The 19,097-nt window shown below is 40.2% G+C and overlaps 1 protein-coding gene across 14 annotated transcripts in view; it reads right to left on the bottom strand.

The window, feature by feature from the left end:
• Window positions 1–19,097, bottom strand: part of UMAD1 (UBAP1-MVB12-associated (UMA) domain containing 1) — a 164,542-nt gene that overhangs the window by 40,049 nt on the left and 105,396 nt on the right. Inside the window, exon 5 of one of the 14 annotated variants that reach the window (XR_016348965.1) lies at window positions 4,696–5,514. The exons of the other annotated variants lie outside the window; for them this stretch is intronic. The gene's annotated coding sequence lies outside the window, so the exon portion shown is untranslated. The remainder of the gene's footprint in view (window positions 1–4,695; window positions 5,515–19,097) is intronic. 14 annotated transcript variants of the gene reach the window in all.

The following is a 19,097-nucleotide window of genomic DNA, read 5'->3' on the forward strand; positions in this document are numbered from 1 at the left end:
CCAGGAACAATTGAGACAATGACGCTGAAGACATTCTTGCACTGCTTTATTTTCTCCATTCAAGTGTCGATGGTTATCTTTGTATCTATCAAAGTCAGCAACTTTTTTTTTAAATAAACTAAATTATGCAGCAGTTCATTTCACTGGGAAAGCTTCCTACTTGCTGTGAGTGAACAAGGAAGTCGATTTCCAAACTGTGCATGATAAAAGAATGCATGCAAAAATAAAACTATCCTGATTATACAGATACTTTCTCTTTTAAGAACTCGGATTAGCAGAAGGAAGCACGACTGTCTAAATTCAATTTTATTTAGATAAGGGGCAATAAAAGATCAGGTATCTGTACCTTTAATTTCTAACAGCTATAAATAAAAAGGCATGCTTCCCTTTAAACTGTACCCTGCACAAGCACCACAGTCACTTTATCACTCCAGATAACGATCCTATTTGAGCTTTTTTAGAGGTGCTAGCATCTACTTGCATTACATCAGACACATGCTGGCAAGAACAGATCCCAGTCAGAGTACAGGAAGTGAAGATTAGAAAAAGGTGGTGTTGTAAGTTTGGTTATAAGGAGTCTTCACATAACATTTTCTCACCTTTCTAAGGAAAAATTAGCCCTCATTTGCTGTCATGATCCAATGGCCTAGATGATAATAAGAAATCCCTAGACTCCTATGTTTGTTTGGCAGACTAATCTTAAGAATACTTGTGTACAGCTTAATAGGCCCACAAAGTGGATTAATTTAATTTACATTTCAAATTAGAACGTTATGTACCAAAATTAGTTTAAAAGAAAATGAATAAAGGCATGTGGTACACAAAAAGACAGTTACATGTTCCCTCTTTTTCCGTGTAATAAATTTCATACCTATAAAAAGGTGCAAATTGGTGGGACTGGAAATGTTAGTGCAAAATTGTTTTTAAAAAGTTCACTGCCAATTTACTTCATCCAGTGGTAAATAGAAGGACAATAAGGGTAAGTTTACACAGCGGAACAAAAGTAGAATTAAGCCACACAACTTCAGCTACGTCAATTGCATAGCTGAAGTCAAAATAGCCTAATCTGGTTTTTGGCACTGCCTATACAGCAGGAAATTGAAGGAAGAACACTGTTTGACTTCCCTAACTCCTCATGAAATGAGGATTACTATGAGTCGGAGTAAGAAGTCCTCCAGCTCAACATTATTTTGAAATAAAGGCTTGTAGTGTAGACACTAGCATAGTTATTTCAGAATAATGTCAGTTATTCTGAAATAATGCTGATGTGTAGACATAGCCTCATACTCTTAAACCTCCTTTCACTGTACTCCCTGGGTGTGTCTACACAGCAAAGTTATTTCGGAATAATGGTCATTATTCCAAAATAACTGTGCTAGCGTCTACACAGCAATTCTGTTATTTCAAAATAATTTTGAAATAGTTTCGAAATAATGGATGGCTTATTCCAACTTCTGTAAACCTCCTTCAATGAAGGAAAATGCCTATCCTGAAATAGCTATTTTGGAATAAGGCAGGTGTAGAAGCTGCACTTCTGCTATTTTGAAATGCCCTCACTGGAGCCATTCTAAGTTATTCCTCCTGGGGCTCTAAATTGAGATAGCACATCTACATTAGGGAAGCTTGCCTCGGACTAATTTTGAGGCTCTCTTGCAGTACAGATGTGCTATTTCGAAATAAGCTATTTTGGAATAACTATTCCAGAATAGTTTATTCCGAAATAACCGTGCAGTGTAGACATAGTCCCTATCCCCAGAATTTTCATTCACCAAATCCACCTTGTTAGGTATTTCTGTATTACATAGATATAGACGCTATTTAATTTATAAAAACATAATTGCAAGTATAGCTCTGAACTGCTGGAATAAAGCAAAATGGGAAAGGTAAGAGCTGAAAGAAAAAAAATATTGGGACACTATACCAACTATTACAGGGGTAATCTGATCCCTGGCTTCAGCAATGTTCTGGAGAGACTCAGAGATACGTAAAGTAGCTCCAGTTGAGACTCTCAGTTGAGTAAACTGGTTTGTCCAATGTCACAAATGTTAGCCAAGGCCAGAAATGGGAACAGGACCCACAATTTCTGTCCCTTACATGAATCACTGGAATAGTCTGCTCAGTAAATACAAGAGAAGGTTACTCACATTGTGCAGTAACTGTGATTTTTCAAGATGGTTGTACCTGTGGGTGCTCCACCGTATGTGCTTGAGATGCCACTGCACCTCTAGTTGGGGAATTATGAAAGCAGTGTCTTATAATGGCTACAAAGAAGGCTACCTTCATGGATAGCTGTAACAGTGAACAAGTGGCCAGGCATTCAGATGGTCTGCCTGTTTAGTGCCCTTAATACTAAGTTGAGGTCCCAAGCTGGAGTTGTGGTCTTTATTAGCTGGTATGTATTCTGAATACCCTTCATATAGTGCTTGATGCAGGGATGGGCAAAGATAGAGTGATCTTCCAGAGGGAAATGAAATGCAGCTATTACAGCTAAATGTACCTTTAAAGAACCAAGGGCAATGCCTGTGTTTCTGAGAAATAAAAGAGACTCGAGGACATGGGGGAGGGAGGCTGAGATAGGTAGCACATGCTGATCATCACACATCTATAGAATCTGTGCCATTTGTATAAATGTTTTTCTGGTAGATGGCTTGTGGCAGTTCAAAAGGATCTCCTGTATGGGTACAGAGCAAGATACCTCTACCAATGTGAGCTAGCCAGGAGCCATGCCCAGAGTTGCAGAGTCTGTGTACCTGGGTGGCATAATGACTCTGGTTCTGCATAAGATGAGGGGCAGATGGAAAGTGACATAGTTGTTGTCATTGTGTAGGCAGTACAGGCACAAAGTCTGTCTGGGTCAACTGGGTGCTACTAGAATGACTATCACCCTGACCTATTTTACCTTGAGGAGTACGTGATGGAGAAATAGTATGGGGGGGGGAGCGTACATGAGGGGTGTATCCTACGTTATTGTGAAAGTGTCTCCTAAAGACTGAGCATCGATCCCTGCTCGAGAGCAACACAATGGGAATTTGGCATTAACACTGGTTGCAAACAGGTTTATTGTGGGGTATCCCCAACATTTGAACCATGGCAAGCATTTTGGGATCGATTTCCCACTTGTGATTTAAGGCAAAATGTCTGCTGAGTTTGTCTGCCATGATATTGTCCTTGCCCAGCAAGTAGGTGGCCCTGAGATAAATGCTGTGTGGAATGCATCACTTTCATAGCTGGATTGCTTCTGAACATAGTTGGAAAGATTGGGCCGCCACCCTGCAGGTTTATATAGCACATTTTCATGAGATTGTCCATAAAAAGTTGTACTGTTCTGTGCTGAATTAACTGAAAAAAAGTGTAGGCATGGATTGTGCACTGCTCTGAGTTCCAGGAGACTTATATGAAGTCTGGACTCCTCTGGAAGCCAATGTGCTTGCTTGATTGATTGATACGAGTTACTCAACCAAGAAGACACACATCTGTGGTGATCATTACCAATGGTGGATTGGGATGAGATGAGACACCATTGCAAACACTGTGTTGGTTTGTCCACTACGATAGTGACTGTTTTAATCTGGTTGGCATAGAAAAGTGTTTGTCGACGTGATGAAAGTGTGGTCAGTATACTGTTCATTGCCATGTCTGAAGTGGTCTCGTGTATTACAGTGTGTTGGACTACAAATGTAGCTGTAAAAGTTTTGCCATGATCTGCCAGCTGTTTTGTGCTGTTGTTACCAGATCCATAATAACTAGGAACCTCGGACGAGGGAGCAATGCTATGGCCAACATGCAATTGAGGTGAACACCAATGAATTCCAACTGTTGCACTGGGGTTAACTTGCACCTTTGGAGATTTAGTTGTAGGCTATACTTGTCGAAGAGGGTTCTGGTGATGCTAACTGCTTCTTCTGTGTCATCATAGTTCAAGCCTTTTAAAAGGCAATCGTCCAAGTATAGACCAATAACCACTCCTCACCTGTGGAGGTGTGCTGCTATCACCGCTATGACTTTGGAAAATACTCAAGGGGCTGCGTACAGACCAAATAGACGTATTCTGTATTGGAAGTGGCAGTTGTGACACACAAATTGCAGGTATTTTCTGCATGCTGGGTGTACTGAGATATGAAAGTACATATCTTTTAGGTCAAGGGTCGAGAACCAGTTTCCCTTCTCTAAAACAGGGATTATTGTGGACAGAATTACCATCTTGAAACATTGCATGAATGAAACAGTTGAGTAATTCAAGTCAAGAATGGGTCTCCATCCTCCCTTTTTTTGGTTGTAACAAAATGTAGTGGGAGTAAAAACCTTTTCCCCTGTGATGATGAGGCAAATACTCTATTGCCCTGAGCTGCAATAGGTGGCTCAATTCCTACATGGGAGTAATTTCATGAGGTGGGTGCATGAAGAAGGATGGGATGGGTGGGTGGATAGGAGGGTAGATGAAAAGGGGGAGGCAATAACTTGTCTGCACAATCTCTAGCACCCATTTGTCCATTGTGATGGCATTCCAGGCTGAAAATGCTAGGTAGTTGCCAAATGGAGTAGCAATATTCAGATGGTGCCTGGGAGAGATCAGGGCCATCCGGCCCTCAACCCATCCTTCAAACGATCTGTATTGATGTTGAGGGTTGTGAAGTTGACAGCTGGCCTACAAGTTGCCTGCATCTAGTTTGGCACTATCCACGTCTGTCACATTACCTTTGAGGCTGAGTGAAAGGAACAGTCTTGTACGTCTGGTTAAATAATCCCCCAGTCTTCTCTTGGTTCCAGGAATGTGTATCTTCAGAGCTCTGAGGGTAGACCGAGAGTCCTTCAAGGTTTAGAAAAAAGCACTGGTGGACCCAGCGAAGAGTCTGAAGCCCTTGAATGGCAGTTCCTCTACTGTTGCCTGGACTTCCCTTGGGAACCCCGATAGGTCACTGTTCCCTGATTCCATTCTGCTGGGCTCTGGCATCACTTAAGCCTGAAGTTGCTGCTGGTATAATGCCTTCCATCAGCAGAGAATTAGGTGGAAGAGAACTTGGTTTTCATCCTCTGACATGCCGCCTTCTCCTTATTCCAGCTCTAGTGTGGAAGATGGTGTGCAGTATTATAGTCCTGCACATGATGAAGCCACAATGCTGGCTTTACAGAAGCTGAAATTTTTCACAAAACAGGTGGGAGTCCCCAGGGGATTTCTCAAATAGGGATAAATTCACTTTATACTGCATGAGCAGAACAAAATGAACTTAGCCAACTGGAAAATCCAGCCCCATGTTTGAACTTTTTAACTCCTTGAGTACTGTTGAATGCATTTAGGTATCTGGTATTGAATTCAACTCCATTCTTTACCATTACTTGTTTTATGGCAGTGTCCACTCATGTATTAGATGCTGTAAAGACATATAATGAAAATAAGAATGTGATAGGTATCACAAGCTTGGTGGAATGATAATCATCATAGGGACACAGTAACACCAGATTACCAACTATAAATGAACGTCAGCGTAGATTATGCTGATGAAGGAGCAGGAATATCTATAAAAGAAAGAATAGAGTCAAATATAGTAAAAATCTTATATGAAACAAAAACTACCAGAGAAACCCGAATTCCATGCTTGAATAAAATAAAATAATAAAAAAACGAACATCAGAAGGACTATAATACTGCACACCTGATCAGGATATTGACAGGGAGATGAGACTGGATACACATTAGCAAACCCAATAATAATGGGGGATTTAAAACTATTCCAATATTGACTGGGAACATGTCAACTCAAGATGGGATGCAGAGATAACATTTCTAGACACCATTAATGATGTCTAGACACCATCCTTTGATAAGGTAACGAGTCTTGTGGGTAAGGGAGAAGCGGTGGATGTGGTATACCTGGACTTTAGCAAGGCATTTGATACAGTCTCGCATGATAGTCTTATCAATAAACTAGGCAAATACAACTTAGATGGGGTTACTATAAGGTGGGTGCATAACTGGCTGGATAACCATTCTCAGAGAGTAGTTATTAACTGTTCATAATCCTGCTGGAAAGATATAACAAGTGGGGTTCCCCAGGGGCCTGTTTCGGGACTGGTTCTGTTCAATATCTTCATCAACCATTTAGATATTGGCATAGAGAGGACGCTTACTAAGTTTGCAGATGATACCAAGCTGGGAGGGATTGCAACTATTTTGGAGGATAGGGTCATCATTCAAAATGATCTGGACAAATTGGAGAAAATGGCTCAAGTTAATCGGATGAAGATTAATAAAGGACAAACCTTAAGTGCTCCACTTAGGAAAGAACAATCAGTTTCACACATATAGCATGGGATGCAACTGTCTAGGAAGGAGTACGGCAGCAAGGTATCTAGGAGTTATAGTGAACCACAAGCTAAATATCAGTCAACACTGTGATGCTGTTGCAAAAAAAGCAAACATGATTCTAGGATGCATTAACAGATGTGTTGTGAACAAGACACGAGACATCATTCTTCCACACTACTCTGCGCTGATTAGGCCTCAGTTGGAGTACTGTGTCCAGTCCTGGGCGCCACAAGAAAGATGTGGAGAAATTGGAGAAGGTCCAGAGAAGAGCAACAAGAATGATTAAAGGTCTAGAAAACATGACCTATGAAAAAAGACTGAAAGAATTGGGCTTGTTTAGTTTGGAAAAGAGAAGATTGAGAGGGGACATTATAGCAGTTTTCAGGTATCTAAAAGGATGTCACAAGAAGGAGACAGAAAAATTATTCTTCCTGGCCTCTGAGGACAGAACAAGAAGCAATGGGCTTAAACTTCAGCAAGGGAGGTTTAGGTTGGACATTACAAAAAAGTTCCTAACTGTCAGGGTGGTTAAACACTGGAATAAATTGCCTAGGGAGGTTGTGGAATCTTCATCTCTGGAGATATTTAAGAGTAGGTTAGGTAAATGTCTATCAGGGATGATCTAGAAAGTACTGGGTCCTGCCATGAGGGCAGGGGACTGGACTCGATCTCTCAAGGTCCCTTCCATTCTTAGTATTCTATTTGCCTCTTGGAGCAAATGGTTATGAAGCCTGCCAGGGAGGGGTAGTTCCTGATTTAGTCCTAAGTGGTACACAGAGTCCAAAAGGAGAATATAGCTGAGCTGTTCAGAAATAGTGACCATAATGTAAATCAATTTAACATTTTTTTGGAGGAAAGCAGAGAGTATACCAAATAAAACCCACCATAATAGTTTAAAAAATGGCAATTACACATAGATGAGAAACCCAGTTAAATGAAAATTAAAAGGATCAGTCAGAAGAGCAAAATAGCTAAAAGCTGCATGGAAACTTTTTAAAAACATCATAAATGCAAGTTCAAATTATATGTAAATCTCAAATAAAAAAAAAGAGGACTAAAATACTGTGCATACCAATTTGACTAAGCCGAGAAAAAGAGGTGGCTAGAAATAAAAAGCTGTCTTTGAAAAACTGGAAGTCAAATCCTACTGAAGAAAACAGAATGGAACATAAACTCCAGCAAATAAAAGTATAATTAGGACAAAAAAAGAATTTGAAGAGCAGCTAGCAAAAGACACAAAAACTAACAGCAACATTTTTTAAATTATATCAGAAGCAGAAAGCCTGCTAACAAAGCAATGGGCTTACTTCATTATCAAGATGCAAAATGGGAACTCAAGACACACCAGTCCATTGCAGAGAAGCTAAATGAATTCTTTGCGTTGGTATTCACTGACAAGGATGTGAGAGATTCATACAGGTTGGACCTTCCAAAACTGGGACTCCCTCATCTGGCAACATCCATCATCCGCCAGCACTACAGGTGTTCCTGGACCAAGATCCTGGCTAGGAGCCCCAGCAGCAAGAGGGCTGGTGGCTCGGAGCCTATAGTGGGGCCAGGGACACTGCAGCCCTGATAGTGGGGCTGAGGCTGGGACAGTCTGGGCTGCCAGAGTCGCAGCAGCCCAGCATGGGGGCGGGAGGTGTGGGGGGAAGGAGGTAGGCTGGGACTGGCAGCGGAGAGGGAACGTGGTCTGGGGAGCCGGTAGCAGGGGGCCTCCTCTGGTCTGGCAAATTTCCTCATATGGAACTGGTCAGGACCCGAGGGTGCCAGATCAGAGAGGTCCAACCTGCACACTGGAGTCGTTCCTTTTAGGTAACAAATTTGAAAAACTGTCTCAGATTGAGGTGTCATTAGAGGTGGTCTTGAAACAAACTGATAAATTAACCACAATAAGTCACCAGGACCAGAATATATTTGATCATGAGTTCTGAAGAAACTCAAATAAAAAATTGCTGAACTGTGGTATGCAACCTATCAGGGACTATTTCAGATGACTGGAGGATGGCCAATATAACGTCACATTTTTTACTCGAGAAGTGATCCTCACCATTAAAGGCCATAGAGCTTAACTTCAGTACCAGGCAAATTGGTTGAAATTACAGTAAAGAATAGATTTCACCTATGCATCTCACAAAGTGGTTGTGACCCATGAAATAAATCTGTTAGTCTTTAAGGTGCCACAGGACTCCTCATTGTTTTTAGTAAAGAACAGAATTAGACACACAGATGAATGTGACATGTTGAAGAAGAGGCAACAGGCCTTCTGTAAAGGGAAATCATGCCTCATCAATCTATTAGAATTCTCTTAGGGTGTCAGCAAGCATTTGGACAAGTGTGATCCAGTCCAGTGTACTTGGATTTTTAAGAAAGTCTTTGACAAGGTCCTTCATCAATGGCTCTTAATGTAAATTATTTGAGGTAAGAGGAAAGATCCTTTCATGGATCAGTAAGTGGCTAAAAGACAGGTCACATTTTTCAGTGTGGACAAATATAAAGTGAAACATCGAACTTTAAAGAGCTTTGGTAATCATTTTAAAGAAAGGGGTCTAATTGTTTTGTACTTTCATTTGCAAACTCATTGGTAAAATCAGCAAATCTGTAATGGAATCTGTAAGATACAATAAAATGGAATTTTCTCATGTTACTGGTTTTAGTCACTGTTCATTAGATCCACATTTTAAATTACTATTAATTAAAGGGCAAAACAATTAGCCATATACAGGCAGTCCCCGGGTTACATGGATCCGACTTACATCGGATCCCTACTTACAAACGGGGTGAGGCAGCCCCGCACTAGCTGCTTTCCCCCAGCAGACCACGGAGATGCGAAGCTAGCGTGCCCCCCAGCAGACCAGGGAGACGCAGAGCGGCTTTTCTCAGCAGACAACTCAGCTTGAGAATAAAGGACTGAGGGAAGTGAGGTGTGGGAGAATAAAACTGAGCTCTGGAGAAATGTTTGGCTGGAGTTTCCCCTACAATATGTACCAGTTCCGACTTACATACAAATTCAACTTAAGAACAAACCTACAGTCCCTATCCTGTACGTAACCCAGGGACTGCCTGTACAGGTAAGTAAGGCAATACCAGGAGGAATGTAAAAGGTGAGAGGTACATCAGAAAGTATGAGTGTACTTGGAAAGAAGATGCAGAAAGTGGCAACAAAGGGAGAGGGAAGAAAATGACCAGCATATAGAAGTCTCCAATATTCCACCAAATTACATTGCACCTCAAATAACATCTGTTTCACATATGTTTGGACCGAGTAGCCTTTGGAATTATACTAAATCTGCAACTTGGTGTTGACATCTGAACACGAGTGTACAAAGAAGGAATGGGCATATAATCAAACATACGTTAAGTCAGAGGAATAGTGGCTTAATTGGGTCAAGAGATTTGGGTTCTATTTCCAGTTCTGCCACTGATTTAGCACTCCCCAATTTAGATGAATATGAAATATGAAAAAACTTTAAAAAAACGAATGGTCTGGTAGCACTTATAGACTAACAAAACATGTAGATGGTATCACGAGCTTTCATGTTCACAGATATAAAGAAGTGGGCTGTGCCCACGAAAGCTCATAATACCATCTACATGTTTTGTTAGTCTATAAAGTGCTACCACCCCATTAGTTTTTTTTTTTAAGTTTACTCTGTACAGACTAACTTGGCTACCCCCTGAAGCTTATGAAATATGAGAGACCTAATATGTTAAATGCCTAAGACACAAAATAGAGGTTAATTTGATTTCTATTTCATTTTCAATTATTTAGGCTATTTAAAAATAATAAGAGGCTTGAGACTAGTCAGCACCCAAAAATATGCCTATGTAATACAACAAGTAGCTGCCATATTCTGATAGATTTGAATGGCTAAGTCCTGGTCAATTTGTGTTCACAATTTTCTATATTACAAAAATAGCGTATCAAGAAATATTAATTATTTTCAAAAGGTAAATATACCCAGCATTATTTGATTATATGGATCAAAATTGAGAATTTGGGCTACATGAGGTCAAAAAGAAAGGAAGAACATGTCATAATATTATTTTATAGATACTGATAGATCCTGTCTTAGGACTCATGCCATTGTCTCTGGGATTTACACCAACAACTTTATTAAAAACGGCAACATAAACCCATAATAAAACAGACAAAAGCCTTAGTGCTTTTCCAAAGCTTGGTAGTAGCATATAAGGGAGAGAGAGAAAAACATAAGGCAAACCCTGTGAATGATGCTAACAATTAAAATTGAGGGCATTAAAATGAAAATAAAAATAAATCCATTCCAAATTAAATGTAAAGATCATAGCAGCAGATTCATATGGCTATGCTAGAGCCATGATTTTGCACAAAATGGACATCCATCTTGAACAATCCCTTGCAAGTTTTCTCCCTTCTGCAAGAATCAGTATAGGAGAATTTAGATTTCTGAAATCCGTCAAAATTACATTTTCCAATTGAGTTCATTTAGTGCTCTACTTCTATCTCAACTCTATAAAACTTCTATCAAGGCATATCTTTTTCTGCCTATTGGACATGACCCCACCATTACAGTTATCTGCTCTCTGATGAAAGAATACAATTTGACAGGATCACTTAAGTATCACCTTGTTGGTGACAAAGTCAATTTGACTGGAGTTAAGAATATATAATAAGTCTGACACAGAAAACCATTCAGTTTTCTCTTCTCTTCTGTTTTTAACAGCTACGGTTCTGATCCATGTAACAAGAGTTGTTATCCCTTATCTTCAGCATAAGACTGATCTGACACATGACTGCTTTGGATATTGAATTTCCTGCTGTCAATCATCTACTACCCAGACAGATAAAATTACTTATCCATTCAATATTACTGCTATCTATAGTCAGAGTTTGCAGGTCATTTGTTTATATTTTATAGGAGGCATGCATAACTTCGTTTCTATAATCTTTGATCTTAAATCCCATAGGTTCTTTAGTTTTTTGCAGCTCTTCCAACATTAAGTGTACTTGGTTGGTAGTCTCTGCAAGTAAGGCAATATAATCTGAATACTCAAGCTAAATATTAAAATGTCACACCTCCTACTTTGGCTCCAGTCAGCTTTGTCATCATCTAGTTGATGTTCTAAGCAGCTAATGTAGGTCAGAGAAAACATCACTGGCATATTCCCATTCGTCTGAAAATCAGTTTGTAATACAACTGTGGAACTGCTTTAGCCGAGTACAAAGAATTAATAGGTGATCCTACACTCTGATACAAAATTAGCTCCCCCATACAAATCTGAATGGGGGTAGTGAAAGGTAATTACCTAATCAGGCTGCTGGGTTTGCTGATTAAGAGACACAGGAAAGAAGTATCAGAAAGGAAAGTAAAAGGGCAGTTGAGCCCAGTCTCACAGAGGCCTCAGACAAGAAAAGACCTCTGCTTCTCTCAAGTCCTGATGAAAGGACCTGAAGCACGGGTGACACTGAAAATAAGGCTGTTGCATAGTACTATAAGGATGTTGGTGAAGGGAACTCAAACAAATAGCATGCTAGATACACTACCAGTAGAATCAGAGCCAGTTTCTGTGATATGAGGCAACTGCAGAACCCACTCTGCTACACCCTCACACAGCTAAATGTACCCATGGAACATTTCCTACTCTAGGAACACTAAATCCTCAGACATCCTATCCTGGAGGTATCAGTAGCAACACTGCTGAGTGATGCAATGAGTCTGTAGTGGCCATACTGTCCATAAATGTAATGTTAATTTCCTTTTGTCCCTCCCAAAGTTTTTCAGTAACATTCTGCAAATGACCTGTACAGAAACTGCATTGGTTCTCTCTCATTTTAGGGCTGAGACAGTATTTCACTTGGTTCAGTAGTATAAACATAAACAGTTTCACTGGGGCAGACAGCAGCATCATTCACCTATAATTTCAGCAAAATAAATACCCTCATTTAAAAAAATATTCCAATATTATGGAACGTGACTGGTAGGAATGTTAAAATGAGATTAATTACATAGACTGTAACCGCTGAAAATTTTGACTGTTATATGTGGGAAGAGAGGTGCAGTCAACTACAAAGACAGTTAACTACATCTGGACCCCACTCTAACAATTTTGATGAAATACTGTCAATACCAGGTGCTTTATCCTTTCCTGTTTGACCACAAACATTATCTCTTCTAATATCACTGGACTGTTTTCTGTCAGTAAACAGACCTGAAAATGGAATTTTGTCAGGGACATTTGGGAGAGGATGTACACGTGTTTTTTCTGATCAGGAATTTAGGAGAATAAGCAATGACAGCTCCAGAGGCAGCAGTGGTAATGTCCTAAAGAATGGAAAAGGCACTGAAGAATGGATTGTGGAAACTGTGGGTATACATTATTCTGGAAAGGATACTTGACAGATGCTACCTTCTAGAACTGAGGGAAGAGAGAATCTAAGATGTGAGGTTCCAGAAGGAGGAAAGGAGAGATGCCACTGAAGGGAAAAATCTAAGATTTGCAGATTCATGCTGGATAAGAAAGTGGTGCATGGAAACATGTCTATAAAAGGGGTTCTCAAACTTCAACACACTGTGACCCCCTTATGAAAACAAAATGTACTACATGACCCAAACAGAGGGGACCAAAGCCACAAAGAACAGAAGGGGGGAAGCCCAATAATTGCATAAACATTAGAAAGAGGCCAGTCTATGTAATTGGGCATTCCCTGCTTAGGGGAACAAACAAATCTATCACTAGAACGGATCCAGAGAACAGAAGGGTATGTTGTCAGCTAGAAGCTAAGATATGTAACATGGGCCTGCAGCTGAGGAGGATTCTAAACGGAGTGGAAAGAATCAATGATTGTACTTCTTGTGTCACTTGAGCACAAACGACAAGGAAGACTACACCCAGCTGGGGAAGATGCTTAACGAAATAGAAGCTCAGCAGATCTTCAACAGGATTCTACCTGCCCCTAGAAGAGGAGAGTGAAGATGCTACTAATAATGGAAGAGTCCAGATATTCCTGGATCTGATGGTAAATAGATATCTTTATCACGCAGTCAGCAAACCAACAAGAGGGATGCTATTTTTTATTTAGTTTTGGGTAAGTATTGAGAACCTCACAGAAGTATTGGATATAGAGGACAATCTTGGTTCAATAATCATGAGTCAACATCAGTTTAAATTAAATGGAAGAATAAACAATAGATTTGCAACTAGACCACCTTGATTTCAAATGGGGAAACTTCAAAAATTAAGGGAATTAGTTAGAGACGAGAACTAGATTGAAGAATGCAAGGATCTGAAGGTGGAGGAGAGATTAATTTCTGCAGTTTTGCTTATCTGGACCCTGCATGCCAAGCAAGGGAGAGAAAAAACACAAAGAAGGACTGCAAACCGAACTGGATGAACAAATAACTCAAAAGATGTTAAGGGAAAGCAGAGAGCTAATAAGAAACAGAAGATGGGATGGATCAACAAGGAAAACTACCTCTTGGAGGTCAGAAAGTGTAAGGATAAAGCAAGAATTGCCGAAAGCCAAGCTGAGCTGGGCCTTGCAAAGGAAATTAAAACCAATAGTAAATGTTCTTTAGCATATACATACAAAGAAAACAAAGAAAGTAGTAGGATGCCTAATTCCTGAGGATAGGATAGAAATTAAAGAGAATGAAGTTATGGGGCCCAACATCTATACAAATACTTTAGCTCAGTTTTTAATAACGCTGATAAGGAATTTGGGTTACAAATGGGAAATGTAAGTAAAAATTAGATATGGAAGTAGAACTGCAAATATATTCATATTTAAGAAAGGGGGGAAGTGATATGGGAAGTTACAGGTCTGTTAGTTTGATCTCAATTGTACGTAAAGCTTTAGAACACATTTTGAAAGCGAGAATAATTAAAGACAAGGGTAAACAGTAATTTGAATAAAACAGCATAGTTTTTTTTTTTTTTTTTAAAGGCAGCTCATTCCAGACCAACTTAATCTCTTTCTTTCAGAAGATCACGGATTTTCTTGACAAAGGAAATGCAGTAGGTCTATTCTACCTAGATTTCAGTAAAGCATTTCCATACAGTTACATAGACGAAGTTATTAGTTGAATTGGAAGAGATGGGAATTAACACATGAATTGAAAGGTGAACAAGGAACTAGTAAAAGGGAAGATTTCAAAAGGTCATACTGAAAGATTAACTAACACTCTTCAAGGCATGTCCTTGTGAGAGTGTTCCACTTCAGGTGACTGTATAGTAATGGCCCTCAGGGAAAGGAGGGATCTTTGGAGTTATATTTGTGGCTGATGATACGTTGGTAAATCCAAATATAGCATCTGAGGATCAATGTTGTTCTGATTCATAATGCTGTGTGAATATGTGGGCTGACTCCCAGATTGTTGCTTTGCAGATGTACATAATGGGAACATAGTTGAAGGATGCTAACAAAGCAGATAAGCTCCTGGTAGAGTATGCACATAACCACATAGGAGTTGTAGCTGTTACTGGTGGTAGCAGAAGTGGATGCATTCAGAGATCCATTTCGACTGTTTCTATTTACAGACAGTTTTATCTTTTGAGCATTCTATGATTGAGATGAATAACTTCAGTGACTCTCAAAAAGGTCCTTGTTTTCTCAATATAGAAGGCTAATGTCTTTCAGAAATCCAGGGTATAGACTAACACTTCTTATTCATTCCAGGGGATTTTAGGAAGAACAATGGAAAATGGACGAGTAGGTTAAAGTGGAATGATAATGGGATCTTCTGTAAGAATTTGAGATGTAGTCTCAAGGTAAATTTATTTTTGAAAAATGTCCATGGTGGATGTACCATGAGGAGGCTAACTCCACTACCCATAAGACAGATGTTATGGTCATTTCAGCTTCTTGGAGCCATGGAGAAGCTACATTTTGAAGTCTTGTGAGATTGGGATGGTGAACCTGATACACAGCTTGTGAGAGGAGATGAGGCAGAGGAGACACAGTGTGTGGTAGACAAGCAGACATCTTTAGAAGGTAAGGAAACCATGGTTGCTGGGACCACATGGCGAATTCAACTACTTCTAAAGATATCACCGAGTTATTTCTGACAGGTATTTATTAACTTATATGGTGCCAAGGCAAAGGGTTTCAATGTCCATTTGCTGCCTTGTTTGAGCTAGCCCACTAGCATCTTGCACTCTTGTGGTACTGATGGCACCAGATTTCACTCTCTCAGCAGTGGTGGGGCCTTGTGCGGTCAATAATGACAGAGTATGCTGAGTTGGGGAATATTGTTTCTTGGCAGATTCCTGAGAAAGATGATGAATCCTGCTTTTTGGTAATCTTCTTGGTACTGTTTTCTTTTACTTAAGACAGGCTGGTGGAGTCTCTGTTAGAGGCTGTTATGGGAGACAGTTGTCCAGGAAGAATCTGGACTTCAGGCTTGGATGATGGGCACAAGGACTTCTCCACCATAAGGAGTTTTCATTGGTAGTCTCATGCCTTTCTGACATGGGCTTTCAGCTTGTGGCAGCTGAGCACATCTGTGATATGTGCATTTCATCCAGGCAGTGAACACAATGTGAATGTTTTCGAGACAGGAATCAATAATCAGCACGTGAAGCAGTGTTTGAAATCAGGGGATCTCGGCATGGCCCTCAAAGAGGGGTTTTCAAGAACTTTAATCCAAGGAATCACTAAGAATTGAAGGTCAACATGAGAATAAAAAAAAAATTAGTAAAATAAACAGGACAAGAGGCTATAATCTAAATAAACACTTAACTGTAAGAACTATGCTAAATAGTTTAGTTAAAGAATAGGGATATGAACAGGTACTGTTTAACCAGCACCCAGGAGCAGCTCCCCACCTGCAGCAGCTGGGCCCACCATACCACTGGGCCAGGAGCCTGCAGCCCTGCAGGGCTGGGGGTTGCTCTGGCTGGACCGGGCTCCCCACCTGTGGGATCCTGCTTACATCAGTTAGACATAACCTTTAACCAGTTAGCTAGTTAAAAAGGATTTTACATCCTTATTACAGAGGTGCTGCTAAATGCTCTGATTCAAACCAAAAGTGGTAGAGAAGGAACTGAAAGAGGGTTGGCCATATAGCGCTATGTAACTTCTTCTGACAGCATGTGTGAGATGGGAGTAGCACGTGCACAACCCAACCAGGCACTGCTACTACAAATCTCTGATTAGGTGTTCAGACAGCTCTGCTTATAAAGTGGAGCATCCAGACACTCCTAGAAGAAGTGTTATTACAAAAGTACAAAGCACTGGTGAGACCTCATCTGGAATACTGTGTGCAATTCTCATTGCCTATGTTTAAAAAAAAAAGAGGAATTCAACCTGCCATAGCAAAAAAGGGCTATTAGGAAGATCAGAGGAATGGCAAGTCTACCTTAAGGAGCCAGGCTTATTTACCCTACTAAAACAAAATCTATGGGGAGATAGGACTGCTCTTTACAAATACACAAGAGGAATAACACCAACGAGGGACAGGATTCATTTGAAATTAGGGGAAATCATGGCACAAGAACAAGTGGATATAAACTGTCCATCCGGAAGTTTAGCCTTGAAATCAGATGAAGATTTCTTATAACCAGAGGAATAGAGTTCTGGAACAGCTTTCCAAGATGGGTAGTGGGAACAAAGAACCTGACTTGTTTCAAGAGTGAGCTTGATAAGTTTCTTCTTCTTGGACTGAGCCGTTGATCGACGGATCTCATCTTCTATGATGCTGTTGATGAGTGACTAAACCAAGCTTTGATCGGCAGAGCCAATTACAGATGCCATATAAAAAACCACCAACTGCAGGCGTTGCACGTTCTTTTCGGATCCTATGCTTTTCCTGTAATGCCTGGATACGCTGACTCTCATTAAGAGCCCATACAGTGGTTTGCCGCCAGGACAATCTGTCCTGAACTAGAATTTCCAGATCATTGAGAGATATGCCGCATGACTTCATGTTGGCCTTTAAGATGTCTGTATAGCGCTTATACTGACAACCGGTAGAGCGCTTTCCATGATCAAGCTAGTCATAGAAGACCATTGTTGGTATCCGTGTATCATCCATTCTCATAACATGAACAATCCAGCGAAACTGTTTGTTCATAAGTACTTCTTCCATGCCCATGACAGCACACAGCTTAGGAAACTTTGTGTTAGGAATTCTGTCCCACCAATTCACATGGGTAATCTTCCTCAGACAACACATATAGAACTGATCGAGCTTCAAAACATGGCAATGATATATTGTCCTTGACTCCGAGCCATACAGCAGGATATTCAGGACAACTGCCTGATAAACCGCTACCTTGGTGTGAAGTTTGATACCATGGTCATTCCATAGGCGTTTGATCAATTTTCCAAAGGCAGCTCTGGCTAATCCAGCAGATATGTCATGATCCACATTTATGCTAGAAGACAGTACGCTTCCCAGGTAGCAGAACTTGTCAACTGCCTTAAGGACTGTACCAGCAGCAGTGATCACTGGAATGCTGGGCTCTTTCCAAACAGGCTGAGGCATAACTTCTGTCTTCTTGAGGTTCACTGTGAGTTCAAAGTGGTGAGCAGAAGTAACAAAGTGATCAAAAGCTCCTGTGCATCCTTCACTGAATGAGCCAACAGTGCACAGTCATCAGCAAACAGAAGGTCATGAATAGTTGTAGTAACTACTTTGGTTCAAGCCTGAAGTCTCCAGAGATTGAAAATACTGCCATCTGTTTGAAACTGAATAGGTATACGCAATGTGCAGTCCTTAAAAGCAAGTAGCAGCATCATTGAAGAGTAGATGTTAAACAGGAGAGGAGCAAGGACACATCCTTGCTTTGTACAATTTGATATTTCAAAAGGTGCTGATATCGCTTCATTGTTAAGGATGCGACCAAGCATGCCATAATGAAAGGACCGAACAATGTTGATAAACTTTTCAGGACAGCCAATTCTCCCAAGTATTTTCTAGAGCCCATTTCTGTTGACTGGGTCGAACGCCTTGGAAGAACGCATTCCACGCTGTATCTTCCATAGTTTAGCTTTTTCTTTGTATGAGGAATCACATCCGTAATAGTTAACACCTAAGGCCTTGATCCTGCCATCAGAAATTCACAGACTGACCTTTATAGAACATTGCTGAGTTCACTGAGACTTCACAGAGGAATCTTGCCTGCATGTATCAAATTATGGATTTGCAGTGTAAGTTTGCACTGTTCCCCTACTTTATTGCTATGATATTTGTAAAAATGTAGGCTTGGGTTTAAAATGGCTTTATCATATTTCATAAAGAGGTGGTAATATTTTATAGTAGAAATCTACTGACATTCAAAATCATGCAGGTGAAATGTTTACAGGTCTGGTTCTAAAAACAGCCCCAGTGTAAGACTATGCTATCTGCCAAATTGCAATCAAACTTATAAGCTTTATGTAGTGTTTAATTGGTTTTCAGTCAGTCAACTAACCAATAACAGGACACCTAAGTTCAATTCCTGATTCCATCAGACTCCCTGTCTGATCTTGAACAAGTTACTTGATAGCTCTGCGACTTGAATTCCCAAGCAGAGAGCATCTATATCTTCCATTGACTTGATTTGGAGATTCTCAATACCACTGAAAAAAATCAGAGCCTCTGTGCCTCGTTGCAAACTGTAAAACAAGGTATTTCTCTATATCAAAGGAGTGTTGTGAAGTTAAATTAATTAATGTACATAAATTGCTCAGATACTATGGTGATAAACACTAAAGGAAAGTCAATTAAAAATAAAATAAAGTTATGTATCCACTGTAAGAAGGCTGAAGTAGCAATTTGCATTCTCTCACTGACATCCAGAAATTTTAGCCTGAAAAGCTACAAATTTT

The sequence above is a fragment of the Pelodiscus sinensis genome, chromosome 2 (genome assembly GCF_052426305.1).
Source record: "Pelodiscus sinensis isolate ZL-2025 chromosome 2, ASM5242630v1, whole genome shotgun sequence".
Taxonomy (NCBI): Eukaryota; Metazoa; Chordata; order Testudines; family Trionychidae; genus Pelodiscus; species Pelodiscus sinensis.